Genomic DNA, 13139 nt, shown 5'->3' with positions numbered 1-13139 from the left:
CATATGACAAGGTGCCAAGAGAGAAGCTATTCAAAATGCTACAGTTGTATTGAGTCAGTGGAGCATTATATCAAGCAATACTTAGTTTTTTCAGTTGTAAGACAGTAGTTAGAACTGAAGTACAGGAAGATGGTTTAATGTTAAATCTGGTATAAGACAAGGATGTACATTATCCTTTCTGAGGATAATGTATATTATATTATCCTAAGGAGGAAAAGAAAACCCTAGTGATCCATATAAATAATGAACACTAGGGTTTTCTTTGCCTCCTTACACTATACAGAGGTGGCAGGATTTTTCTTCCCAGGAACTTGGATTTTTCTTCCAGCAAAATGGGCAAGTCAGCCATTAGAACACATATAATGAATGGGGATAATACAATAGTCACATAGCCCGAGGTGCTTTGGCCATAAATCACAAATTGACCAACCAACCTCTTTATATTTCTGAGTTATTTCTTTACTGAATTTCCTATATTTAGTTAGATTTTTGCCACACATACTGATTGTAAAATTTGATGCTGTCAGTCTGTTACTATGCAACATGTTAGTATTTTCTTTGCAAAAACAGGAAACAATGAAGTATATTTATGGATTTTCCACTTTATATAAGAGAAAGTGATTTGATATGTCTGAAAGAAATGCTCAAGTTTTTAATTAAAATGTGTATTAAAAAAGACAATGTAAACACGATATGATGAGAAAGTGATTGGAGGGAATAATCAGTGTGAAAGAGAGAGAGGGATGATTATCCATTAAGTGAATTGTCCTTTTTTGAAATGAATGAATTTATATAGCATTACAATTTATATAGGTCAGAAACAGAACCTTGAACATAAGAGAACCATGAGTTTTTTGGAGGGTGAGAAAAACATAAATGCAATGAGTATGTACAGGAAGATGAAAGTGTAGGATAGCCCAAGAAGAGAAATCTTTGACTGGAAATTTGGGACAGAATGATGATAATAATGGGTAATGAACTGTGGAAGTATTGACTGAAAGCCAGAAATATCATGTGAGAGTAAGGATATCAAATTTCTTGAGCTACTTAGGGATATTTATTTATCCAGCAAGTAATTGAAGCAACACATGAAACTTAAATGTCACATTTGATGATATCATCTCATACAGCGATGACAGAAGATGTTGATAAATTATGGATTTTTAAGGTGAATGGAAGGATGGTGTGTGTGTGAAGTGTGACTTGAATGTGGAGTTGATGGGCAGTAACATATTGTCAACTGAAGGTAATAGTAGTGAGAATGTAAGGAGAAGAATGAGTGCTCATCTGATAGCAAAGAGAGGTACTGTAAAAGCAGACTGGAAGTGTCTAATTATAGGCCTTTAAGATCTTGGAGAAAGTAGTGAAGGACCGTATACAGCATTGGGCAGATGAGGGTAATGTTATCTGTGAGAGTCAACATGGATTTGTGAAGGGGTGCTCTTGTTTTAGCAATATGCTAGTCTTTTATGATAAAGTTACAAGAGCATTAGATGAGGGAAAGGCATATACTCCCATTTTCTTAGACTTAGCGAAGGCATTTGGCAGGGTGGCACATGATAAGTTGATATTTAAGTTGCAGCACATGGGTCTGGATGTCAGATTGGTCAACTGGATTCAGGATTGGCTGTCCAATAGGTATCAGGAGAGTTGTGTATGGTGAGGCAGTTTCAAGGAAGCAGAGGGTTACAATTGGGGTCATCTGCCCAGTACTGGGACCTATATTGTTTAACCTTTATATTAATGACATTGTCAGTGGTTTGCAAGGGGATATTCAGTTGTTTGCGGATGATGCGAAGCTGGGAAGGATTATTAGTAATAGTACAGATGTGCAGCCCTGCAAGAGGATTTGAATAAGCTAGATAGATGGGCAAATGAATGGGGGGTGTCGATTTAATGCAGCAAAATGTAAGGTCTTGAGGTTTGGGAAACATCGATGGGACACTACATACTCTATGGGAGGAGTTATACTGGAGGAATATTGTTTTACCTATATTGTTTAACCTTTATATTAATGACATTGTCAGTGGTTTGCAAGGGGATATTCAGTTGTTTGCGGATGATGCAAAGCTGGGAAGGATTATTAGTAATAGTACAGATATGCAGCCCTGCAAGAGGATTTGAATAAGCTAGATAGATGGGCAAATGAATGGGGGTGTCGATTTAATGCAGCAAAATGTAAGGTCTTGAGGTTTGGGAACCATCGATGGGACACTACATACTCTATGGGAGAAGTTATACTGGAGGAAGTAGGGAAGACAAGAGATCTGGGGTTGATGATTGATAGAAACCTGAAATTTAGGAGACATATTGCAAAGGTGGTGAAGGTAACACAGAGGATTGCTGCAATAATGAGAAGGATGCTGACCTGCAGAGATAAAACAGTTATCATTCCGTTGTATAAGACCCTGATCAGACCACACTTGGACTATTGTTCTCAGATTTGGTCCCCAGGATATGAAGGGGATAAATTAACTGCGGAAACGGTACAAAGACGGATAACAAAGATGGTTTCAGGACTGTACGATGATAGTTATGAGGATCGGCTGAGGGAATGTGGACTGCAGAGTTTTGTGGATAGAAGGAGAAGAGGTGATATGATTGAGACTTTTAAACTGTTGAGAGGTGGCTACAGGGTTGACACTGGGGAATTCTTTTGCTTGGTTGAACAGTGGGAAGGAGTGATGACAAGAGGCCATCCCTAGAAGTTACAAAAGGAAACTGTGAGCAAGAGGGTGAGGAGTGGTTTCTTTGCATGGAGGGTGGTTGAGTCATGGAATGCATTGCCTGATGGAGTGGTGGAAGCAAGAACGGTCAATGAGTTTAAGGAGTGGTATGATAGACTTTTTGTTTCTTGGGGGGGGGGGGGAGGAACCTCCCCTCAATGAGTTTTAATAGTCTTTGTGTTTCTTAAGAAGGACCTCCCATGATGAGTCTTTTGACTCCATGGAGGCCTGAATAATAATAATAATAATAATAAAAAGAGCAGCAATGAGTAGTAAGAAAGTTATGAAAAAGCAAATGAGTGATCTGCTGAAAGAAATGTTCGATGGCTGCATAAATGAGGTAAGCAATATAAATGTAGTGCAAATGTGGTGAATGACTGGACAGAGTACAGTAAGGCAGAAGAAGATGCAAAAGATGGTAGAATGGCAGAAGAACGAATGAAGAATGGTAAAGAAGACATCATGAAAGCGATGAATGTAAATCAAGACATCAGATAAGAACTGGTAAGATTGAGAAATGAATTGTGGATCATGCAGAGTATAACAAGATATTTAGAGAAGAGATTGGTAGTTGAAAGTGTAAGAAGGATGGTGAAAGTGGCAGATAAATCAGAGATGAATGATTGCAATGGAAAGTAGTGTAGTGTTACATGAAGAATCTGTGATGAAATATGTAAAAATAGAGGAGGTGCCAAAAGTATGTCTGAGAGGAGTAATAGTAGGAAGAGTAAGGCTGGAGAGGAGCTGTCTGTGCTGGTTGGAACAAATGACTTGCGAGGAAATGTAAATGAGGTAGCATGGAATTTGTGAGTGTTGCTAGGAATAGTGAAGTGAAATAGTGTGAGAGGAAGAATTTTAAGTGCTATCAATTTATGATAGTAGAAAGTTGAGGAGAAGAGCAATCATCACAAATGTCAAGATAACTAGAATTTGCAAGAAGAAAGGGACTTCAGTTAGTTGATGTATGGGATAAATTTGAAGGCAGGAGAGAGGTTTGCTACAGATGATCCACATTAGGAATGGCCTCAATGAGAAGGAATTGTGGAAAAGAAAGCAGAATCAGGGGAAAGTTTCTGTGCTTATACACCAATGCAAGGAGTATTAGGAATAAGGGTGCAAAGTTTGTGGCCTTGATACAGTTAGTTGGCCCACAAATCATTGGTATCAGCAAGACACGATTTACAGAGGATGATGAGCTCGCAGGATAGAATATTATGGTTATGGCATTTTTCAAAATCACATAAAAGATAAAAGAGGAAGTAGGGTATTACTGATGATTTCAGAACAGTTGTGTCCTCTCAGTGTGGAACTTCAGAAATGCAATAATGATAATGGCTTTAAGGTCATTTGGTGTGAGGTTGAGGTTAGTACAAATTTTAGATATTTAGTGGGATGTTGCTACAGGTCAGGGAATGCAGAGGGATATGATTCCAAAATGTTCAGACAGATGAAATTAGTGAGCAACAGGAAGATGACAATAATGGGCAACTTGAATTATGAAAGTACCAATGAAGCAAAAATATCATGTGTAAGAAGATCAAATTTCTTGAGCTACTTAGGAACAATCATCCTATGCAGCATGTAGCTGAAATAACACGTGAGACTAGTGTGTTAAATTTAATATATCTCAAATAGTAATGATAGCACGCATACCAGACACTGAATTAGTACCATGTTGGCCCTCCATCTATGTTTACAACATAGCATTCACTCAGATTTGATAGAAGAGGACTCTGCTCCTGGATCTGTTTATCTACATTCTCAATGGGGTTTGAATCTGGGCTTTGTGATGGGCAAGGAAGATGGTGGAAATTGCTATCATTCTTGCTGAACCATTCCTTAAAAATTCTTGCACGATGCACAATTGCACTGTCTTCTGGGAAACAACTGTCACCTGCTGGATAAAAAGTCAACATTGCTGGATGAACTTGATCAGCAACAAGGTTCAGATATCCTTTGGAGGACACCTTCCAGCAATATCAGGGGGCTTGTTCTGTTCCAACAGAACATGTCCAGTCCTCCAGTGTCCAGATGAACTTTCTGGTTCTTTGCAGAAATCAGTGGTTTCTGCATAGGCATTTCAATTCCTGAGATGTGGGTCGGGATCAGTCTTCATTAAATGCTTCAGTCAATTGCTGCACACAGGAAGTTCTTTTTTGCGCATACAAATAAAGACAGCAATCTCGTTCCTGACAGACTGCCTTAGGACCATATTTACATCTCTTAGACAAGCAATATGGGCTTTTTCCACTGATAAAACATCCAGAATATCTAGCCTTTTGAGAAACCAGTCAGCTCTGTTCTTTTCAAAATTAGCTTCAGTCAGACAGGCATCCAGAATAAGCCCTTTATCGAACTCTGAAAGATCCTTTGTTTTCCCATTGTGATCAACACTATTGACGATTACTGACCATTTATGCAGCCATCGAACATTTCTTTCAGCAGATCACTCATTTGCTTTTTCATAACTTTCTTACTACTCATTGCTGCTCTTTTTATTATTATTATTATTATTATTCAGGCCTCCATGGAGTCAAAAGACTCTTCATGGGAGGTCCTTCTTAAGAAACACAAAGACTACTAAAACTCATTGAGGGGAGGTTCCTCCCCCCCCCCAAGAAACAAAAAGTCTATCATACCACTCCTTAAACTCATTGACCGTTCTCGCTCCCACCACTCCATCAGGCAATGCATTCCATGACTCAACCACCCTCCATGCAAAGAAACCACTCCTCACCCTCTTGCTCACAGTTTCCTTTTGTAACTTCTAGGGATGGCCTCTTGTCATCACTCCTTCCCACTGTTCAACCAAGCAAAAGAACTCCCCAGTGTCAACCCTGTAGCCACCTCTCAACAGTTTAAAAGTCTCAATCATATCACCTCTTCTCCTTCTATCCACAAAACTCTGCAGTCCACATTCCCTCAGCCGATCCTCATAACTATCATCGTACAGTCCTGAAACCATCTTTGTTATCCGTCTTTGTACCGTTTCCGCAGTTAATTTATCCCCTTCAAATCCTGGGTACCAAATCTGAGAACAATAGTCCAAGTGTGGTCTGATCAGGGTCTTATACAACGGAATGATAACTGTTTTATCTCTGCAGGTCAGCATCCTTCTCATTATTGCAGCAATCCTCTGTGTTACCTTCACCACCTTTGCAATATGTCCCCTAAATTTCAGGTTTCTATCAATCATCAACCCCAGATCTCTTGTCTCCCCTACTTCCTCCAGTATAACTTCTCCCATAGAGTATGTAGTGTCCCATCGATGGTTCCCAAACCTCAAGACCTTACATTTTGCTGCATTAAATCGACACCCCCATTCATTTGCCCATCTATCTAGCTTATTCAAATCCTCTTGCAGGGCTGCATATCTGTACTATTACTAATAATCCTTCCCAGCTTTGCATCATCCGCAAACAACTGAATATCCCCTTGCAAACCACTGACAATGTCATTAATATAAAGGTTAAACAATATAGGTTAAACAATATTCCTCCAGTATAACTCCTCCCATAGAGTATGTAGTGTCCCATCGATGATTCCCAAACCTCAAGACCTTACATTTTGCTGCATTAAATCGACACCCCCATTCATTTGCCCATCTATCTAGCTTATTCAAATCCTCTTGCAGGGCTGCACATCTGTACTATTACTAATAATCCTTCCCAGCTTCGCATCATCCGCAAACAACTGAATATCCCCTTGCAAACCACTGACAATGTCATTAATATAAAGGTTAAACAATATAGGTCCCAGTACTGAGCCCTGTGGGACCCCAATTGTAACCCTCTGCTTCCTTGAAACTGCCTCACCATACACAACTCTCCTGATACCTATTGGACAGCCAATCCTGAATCCAGTTGACCAATCTGACATCCAGACCCATGTGCTGCAACTTAAATATCAACTTATCATGTGGCACCCTGCCAAATGCCTTCGCTAAGTCTAAGAAAATGGGAGTATATGCCTTTCCCTCATCTAATGCTCTTGTAACTTTATCATAAAAGACTAGCATATTGCTAAAACAAGAGCACCCCTTCACAAATCCATGTTGACTCTCACAGATAACATTACCCTCATCTGCCCAATGCTGTATACGGTCCTTCACTACTTTCTCCAAGATCTTAAAGGCCTATAATTAGACACTTCCAGTCTGCTTTTACAGTACCTCTCTTTGCTATCAGATGAGCACTCATTCTTCTCCTTACATTCTCACTACTATTACCTTCAGTTGACAATATGTTACTGCCCATCAACTCCACATTCAAGTCACACTTCACACACACACCATCCTTCCATTCACCTTAAAAATCCATAATTTATCAACATCTTCTGTCATCGCTGTACGAGATGATATCATCAAATGTGACATTTAAGTTTCATGTGTTGCTTCAATTACTTGCTGCAGCATTCTTAAATAGTTGCCTAGAACACATGATAATGCACGGGACTAAATATTTTGATATATGGTGCATTATTGACATTTACATAAATCTGTATAAAAGTTTCTAATTCAGTAGCCAGTATGTAGATTTCACCAGTTGGGGAGAGTGATTGTGTGGTTTTGATGGGGGGGGGGGGGGGAGTAGCTAGTCTGGTACAAGCTTCGTGAAGCAAGAGATGTGTAGAATTACAAAGCAAGGGAACTATAATAAATTAAGAAAGTAGACTGGTGATATGCAGCAGCTTGATCTCAGTAGTTACTGGTATGTGGTCAACAATCAATTACTTGTGGCAATGTTATATTGCATTCCTAAAGTTTTGAGAATAAATAAAGTAGTGGTGAAATGGATGAATTAGGGAATTATGTACGAACTTCTGAGAAAGTGGATATCATGGAGGAAGAGTATGAGGCAGAGGCTAGAAAGGTGATGTGTAATAAGAAAAGAGAAATTAGCATATGAAAGGAGACTGGCTGAAGTAATAAAGCAAAGCTGTAGAGAATTCTATGTTATGTTTCAAGAAGAAGAAGAAAGGGTGAGTATGAAAGATTGACTTCAGTTGCTGGAGATGGCACACAGATCACATTTTGAGAGCTTGATCCACCTTTGCTGCGAGTTGCCCGGTGTTGTACTACCTTACCTCAGTCCTGAAGATATTTTCATTGGCAAACTTTGTTTGCTCACATTTAGATAAAGGATTAAACTAAATTTATTATAGTCTAACCAAGTGAAAAATAAACTTTCAAACAACTTTCTCTAAATCCAGAGTAATTTAATAATAAGGTGGCACACCTTTTGGCAACTCCTATAGGTAAGGATGACTTCTCCTATTGCTTCTGCCTTAGTATCTCCACTCTGGGCCTGGCTCCCACTGACAAGACCTCAATAAAGGTCGAAACCGGTATGGGTAGTGGCCCTTCCCTTAATGCATAGCAGTATGCATGTCCGCAAGGAGATGTGCTGTGCATTATGGGAGATACTGAGACAGAATTGAGAGCTTGATCCACCTTTGCTGCGAGTTGCCCAGTGTTGTACTACCTTACCTCAGTCCTGAAGATATTTTCAGGTGCAAACTTTGTTTGCTCATACTTGGATAAAGGATTAAACTAAATTTATTATTAGAGTATCCCATTAATATATTTCATGTAGTGGGATTAAATAGGAAGGACAGAGGATTGACCGCTCAAGAATGGGAAGTGTCCAGCATATTGAGTAACATTAATGTCAATAGGGCTGCAGGAATGAATGGGATATCACTACATATATATTACAGGAATGTGCAAAAGAGCTGGCAGTGTCCTTGACGTGGTTGTTCAATGAGAGTCTGCTAACTGAAACAGTCCCAAAAGAGGGAAAGAATAAAAAAAAAAGTGTCAATGCATATGGGAGAATTCAAGTCAGTAGTGTCAAATTGTAGGCGGCTGGTTAGAGACAATACAAATCTAGATTGATGAGAATGAAAATTTTTTCAAAGAGCAACATGGATTTGTTTGTTGGGGGGGGGGTGATGCTTCAGTAACTTAGTTAAATGTTATAATAGGGTGAGTAGTGTATTGGACACGGGAGATGCTTATACTGTGATTTATCTGAATCATTTGAATGGCACATGATAAGCTACTGTTGACACTGAGCAGGATGAAGATGGTAGCTTGGTTACAATGATGGTTGACTGATACAAGCCATGAGTTGTATGGTGGTGCAGTGTCCCAGAAAGGGAAAATAAGTGGAGTACTACAGGGTTCTGTTCTGGGACTACTGTTATTTACTTTATATATCAATGATATAGTTCATGATGTGAAAGGTGATATTCAGTTGTTTGCTGATGATACTAAATTAGGAAGAGCAATGTCAGGAAGTTATGATGTATTGTTGTTACAAGAGGATTTGAATAGGTTGGTGCTTTGGACTGAAGAATGAAGATGTCATTTCAATGTTGTTAAGTGAAAAGTTCTGCAATTTGGCCAGAGATGATATGGAATTAGATGTACCATATTGGAAGAGGCAAAGATCCGGATATCTTGGTGGATGGGAAACTGAAGTTCGGGGTACATATTGCAAAAGTTGTAAGACTCATCCCAAAAAATTTCTGCTAAAATGAAAAGAACATGCTGACATGCACAGATAAGGTGGTGATAGTTCCACAGTATAATGTGCAAATTAGTTTGGATTTCTGTGCACAGATCTGGTCACCTGGCTATACTGGTGATAACTTTGTCAAAAGTACAGATGCAAATAATTTACATTGTCTCAGTACTCTGAAATATTAAAGTATGAGGGCAGATTGAGAGAATGTGGCCTTCAAAGCTTGGCAGATAGGAAGAGGAAAGGGGGGGGTGACATGGCTGAGATGTATAAGTTGGAGAGAGGAGCCTATCAAATAGATACAGTGAATTTATTACATAGGATAATACGTGATGAAAGAACAAGAAGTCATCTCTGGAAGCTATACAAAGGTTATGTCAATGAAGAGGTGGAGAACTGCTTGTCTGTTGGGGGGGGGGGGGGGCTAATGAGTGAAATGCATTGCCAGAGTGTGCTCCAACACTGAATGTGTTCAAAGCAATGTATGACAGTTATTGTGGCCTGAGTGCTTGACCTCCTGCAGAGTCTTCAGACTCCATGGAGGCTTGGAAGTAATACCAACACTAAATTTGATATTACCAAAACTAAAGAGGAGTCAAGTGAAATCATTCTTACAAGAATTAAAACATCTGTTTTTGTTGCACTGAAATTCACTATATTATCCTTATTACAGTGGAGAATGAATCAAATTGGTGTTTAAGACACTAGTTATTAAAGATCTAGACACCTTAATCATTTGAGCAATGCAGAGGTATGTAACAAATATGAAGAATGGAGTGTGCTGTCATCAACATAACCATTGATATGATTAGAAGTTAACTTTTGAGAGAAGTGCATTTTTATTTTTTTTTCTGATTTTTTTTTTATTTTCTAGTAATCTGCAGTATCACTTAATTTTGATAACTTTTTCTAGCTGGTTGGGAAATCTCCCAGTGCATTAAGAATTTTCCCACCAGCTAGTGCATAAACCTGAAAGCATCAAAGATTTGAGAGCTTCCCTAATGCATTAGGAAGCTTACTCTCAGATCCAGCCTACAGAACTTTGCTGTTGTATTGTAAGAGGCAGTACTGCTCTAATTAATTGGAGCATATTAAGCATACCCATGGAAAGTGTAACCTGTGCTGCATGCGTTTGTCTTGAGGAGAAGACAGCAACCACAACTGTGGAGGCCAAACATGGCAGATCAAAGTCAGCTACCACCTTATCATCCAGATCATCTACTGCCAGAATCCTGTTTGTGGAATCAAACTTGCTAAGCCCCTCCCTCCTGCTGGAGGGAGGGGCTTAGCAAAGTTAGACGAGACTGTGTCTCACCAGCGATCAATGGGCCACCAAATGTTTAATGCTTTCATAGACAAAAGATGGGCAAATTTACTGCAAACTGCAATCCCCCAAAACAGTTCTACTTTTTTTTTCTTTTCTTTTTTTGGCAGAAGGGAGCAATCCCTTCAAAGTGCAAGTCTAAAGTTTACAACTATGGAAATAAATAAAAATAATGTTTTTGATCCACAGAAACTGCAGAAAAATGCTTGAATGTCATATTTGCAAACTACTAAGCAAAAAAGGCCAAGAAAGAATCAAGGCTAGGTGGCATCAGGCCTCTTTCTTACCTTCAAGTATACTTTGGGTTAGTGATCAGTGGTGATGAGTAATCATACAATCAAATTGTTTGAATACCTTACTTCTTGCCATCCTAAATTTCATAATGTTGACTAATTAGATAGGAAAATATTATTTCATGACAGCATCTAGACACATGGTGTGTTCATTAGAATGACAACTGTTCCCAAAACCACATGGAGAATTGTAAGTGAATGGAACGCATTACCAGAATATGTTGTAAATGCAAGGAGTGTTAAGGATTTTAAGATTCAGTATGATATGTTGTCAGTTGAATGAACCTCCCAAGATGAGTCTGCTGAGCTCCATGGAGAGTGTAATAATATTAATAAAAATAATGTTAATAACATTATTTTACTTTTAAATCAAGGCTAAAAGAAAGTTCTTGGTGGTGTTTCTTTAATTATAATCGTTATGGGCATTTGAATTTTATAAGCGATTAACCATTTTAAATTGTTACTGGAGTAAATTATGTTAAAAACTATTAAGTGAGTGTACAGTGGGAAAAATACATGGAATGGTTAGAAATATAAGTGTTCCTGTTTATATGACGATTATTGTTTATTTATTTTCAGCTAAGACAGCACTCTTTTACTATCAAGTGTGGTACCTGATAGTAAAGAACCATGCTAAGCAAAATAAATTCAATATAACAATATACTCAGTACACCATCTATATAGCTTACATATTTTCTGCTCACAGTGAAAAACACAAATTACGGTGACTTTTCTTCAGATACTATACAATAAACAATCAAAAACCGCACCTAACATTCAATTATCGTGTCAATATTATCATAGCAAAGTATAAATTCAGAAACGAGTGAAAGGGCATAGCTGTATTCCTATTGCACTGTCAAAATATCCACACCTCAAAATTAAAGCCCGACTAAAAAAGAAAAAAAAAAAAATCACAACCGAAAATCGAAACACCTCTTAATCATTTCAACACACTTTAAAACTCGAAATGTAAAAGCGATCATCTCCGTTACATGTTACACCCCTATGTCCTGTGAATCATCTGCCAGCCATACGATACATAATATAATAATATATTGCACAATAAAAAAAAAAGCCCAAACTTTACATATGACAATGTTTATTTTTAAGTTCAACAGTCCTAAGGGACAAAATTCCGGTTTCTTAATACCCGTATATTAATCAATAGGATGTGCGTGTATGTGTGTGTGTTAATAAATAGGGTGACTTTTCTTATATATATATATATATATATACAGTATGTGTGTGTGTGTGTGTGTGTGTATGTGGATCTCCAGTTTCCGCCAGTAATGGCTGAGTACAAGGCTATCGATGATTTCAAAGGAATGGGGAGGGGAAGAAAGTAAGATAGGCAGTGATCCCCATATCATGATCACAAATTCTAAAAGATATCTATATTATTGTACTGGAAACGTGTGAGTTTTACAGAGAATTTTCTCCAGTTGCAAAGTGGGGGCGAGGAGATTTCACCTGCCGTTTATGTCAAAGATTATCTATTTCGGAAACCAACTCAAAAGAAACTTCGAAAAAGTTCCTCTGGTAGACGACTAATATTGATCCTATAAACCATTTACTAGTAATATTGCATTAGGAAGCAAATAAATTTCCACAGGACTACACAGGCACCAATTTTTCTTTACATCAGTATACTTCATCTATTACAGGTCTGCATATCCTACCATGGATTAGCAATCCACGGTAATCCTGCATGCTCAACAAAAAAAATGTCCATAGTGGCCAATTTTTGTTTGCATTTTTAACTTCAATTAATTGGTAAATGCATAATAAACTATACTGACAAAAGTATTTTGACACCTTACATGCCATGGAGTTATTCTCTCTCTCTCTCTCTCTCTCTCTCTCTCTCTCTCTCTCTCTCTCTCTCTCTCTCTCTCTCTCTCTCTCTCTCTCTCCCTCTCCTCAGTTGTCAGAATAGTACTTCCATATGTGTTTTGCATCGTTTCTTAGTATTTGTCATAAAGAACAACTACACCATGTCAATAACTAACATTCTACCACTCTGATGAATTCTAACTTCACAGACATAGAGATTCATGATATCAGCATCTTCATGGAGTCTGGAGACATATTGTGGGACACCCTAATGAACCATTATACACACACAAATCCTATCATATCTTTCCTTGAATCACTTCATTGTCAGGGAACTCACAACCAATTCTGGAAATCCATTCCACTTACTCACCACTCTCCATGCAAAAATTCTAGTATGCACGTCCTACTCACTGCACTCTTACACAGTTC

The 13139-nt window shown here is 38.3% G+C and overlaps 1 protein-coding gene across 5 annotated transcripts in view; it reads right to left on the bottom strand.

Annotated features, from left to right (window-relative positions):
- LOC150100640 (DCC-interacting protein 13-alpha-like) overlaps nucleotides 1-11810 on the bottom strand; it is a 408578-nt gene extending 396768 nt beyond the window's left edge. For 4 of the 5 annotated variants that reach the window (XR_016549161.1, XM_090401384.1, XM_090401387.1 and 1 more), the window contains exon 1: nucleotides 11561-11810. The gene's annotated coding sequence lies outside the window, so the exon portion shown is untranslated. The remainder of the gene's footprint in view (nucleotides 1-11560) is intronic. The other variant, XM_090401385.1, reaches the window with a different exon arrangement.
- Between the last annotated feature and the right edge of the window lie 1329 nt (nucleotides 11811-13139).

Source organism: Typopeltis vanoorti, chromosome 12 (assembly GCF_054136105.1).
Source record: "Typopeltis vanoorti isolate ZY-2024b chromosome 12, IOZ_Tvanoo_1.0, whole genome shotgun sequence".
In the NCBI taxonomy this organism is placed as follows: Eukaryota; Metazoa; Arthropoda; class Arachnida; order Uropygi; family Thelyphonidae; genus Typopeltis; species Typopeltis vanoorti.
Note: the sequence above shows the minus strand (reverse complement) of the source record. Positions and strands in the feature narration are given on the sequence as shown.